Source organism: Fukomys damarensis, unplaced genomic scaffold, assembly GCF_012274545.1.
Source record: "Fukomys damarensis isolate Sample0158 unplaced genomic scaffold, DMR_v1.0_HiC HiC_scaffold_19, whole genome shotgun sequence".
In the NCBI taxonomy this organism is placed as follows: Eukaryota; Metazoa; Chordata; class Mammalia; order Rodentia; family Bathyergidae; genus Fukomys; species Fukomys damarensis.
The window spans coordinates 68,861,414-68,862,713 of NW_022900931.1; the positions used below are offsets into that span (position 1 = coordinate 68,861,414).

General features: G+C 53.8%; 1 protein-coding gene across 1 annotated transcript in view; it reads left to right on the plus strand.

Moving 5' to 3' along the window:
- The first annotated feature begins 478 nt into the window (after positions 1 to 478).
- The window catches only part of Znf446 (zinc finger protein 446), a 6,314-nt gene continuing 5,492 nt past the window's right edge, over positions 479 to 1,300 (plus strand). Inside the window, exon 1 of the mRNA XM_010616456.3 lies at positions 479 to 1,293. The gene's annotated coding sequence lies outside the window, so the exon portion shown is untranslated. The remainder of the gene's footprint in view (positions 1,294 to 1,300) is intronic.

Consider the following 1,300-nt stretch of genomic DNA (forward strand, 5'->3'; position numbering starts at 1 on the left):
TGGGGGGGGGGTTGGCTCAGTGGTTCCACAGCCTGGCTTGAAAGTGCAAGTGCCCAAGTTCTATCCCCGGTACCAAAAAAAGCCTGGGGAAGAGCTGAGAGCCATTAAAGCTCCATACACCCTCCCCACCTATAGTGAAAGAGTTGTTTCCAGAAAACATACGTCATCCCCCACAAAGCTGTTTCCAAAATAGCCCAACCCAAGGAAGCTGCCAGAAATCTCAGTTGAGCTCTACCGCACAACTGCTCAGTCTCCAATCAGTGGTAGGACTACAGAGCTGGTAGCCCAGGATTCCCAGGTATCAGAAGAAACCATAACACAAAATGTAGTTTGGGGTTGAATGAATAAGTCATGGTTCAGCCCCTTGATGTGGAAGCAAAACTGACCCAGTCACACGGTTAGATTTTTAAAAAACAGTAACAATGCCTATTGAAAGAAAATAAACATAGGGACTAGTTCTGGTTCCCAAAGCGAAGGTTGAGCACGTCCCATGAGCTAGAACAGAAATTTCCCTTTCATTTGCAGAGCTATTTGAAGGCAAGTGAGTGACAGTGATCACACGGTTACCTCCTCAGTAAATGGTTGCGCACCAGACTGCCTGTGCCCTCGTAAGGCTGCGGGGCGCTCTACGAAGGTCGAATGATCTCCCAGACCCACAAATCCCGCCTGCCTTCTCCCCAGGACTGCCTGCGGCGTAATTTCAAGTGAACTATTTGACTCAGGGCAGAGCCGTTTCTTCCGGCCTCCTCAGGGGCTGGGAAACGCTCCCGGCATTGGTATGGAAACAGCAGGAGGCCCTGGAAGGGCTGCCGTTGCGGGGCATCAGCTGGACCCGAAAGGCCTTGGAAAGAGAGCTCAGGAAGATGCCGGGACGGAACGTTCTCTCTGATTGGCCAAAAAATATCAACGCCTTCCAAAAGAAACTTGGTCCGCTATGCACATGCGCAGGAATTCAACGCGCTGTCCCTTTTCAGCGGGAACGTTGTGGGGTTCGGATGCAAAGAAAGGGTGGCTGCCACACAAGGGAGGGAGCTCCGGAAACTACGCAGCACTGCGGATTCCTCAAGACAACAGAGTGTTTTTCAGTCGTGAGAAGCCTCTGATAATGCGCGCCCATCCTAGCTTGCTTGCTTGCTGAGCCTTATGGGAAACGTAGTGCAAGGAGCGCGGCGGTGCCCGTGAAACAGGCGCGGGATTGGCCAGGGTAGCGTCGCCAGGGCAACGAGCGGCGGGACTGGCACGAGTGGCGCCACTTCCCGGAAGTGGCCTCCCGGCACTGGCGCGGTGGCTGAGGTGAGCG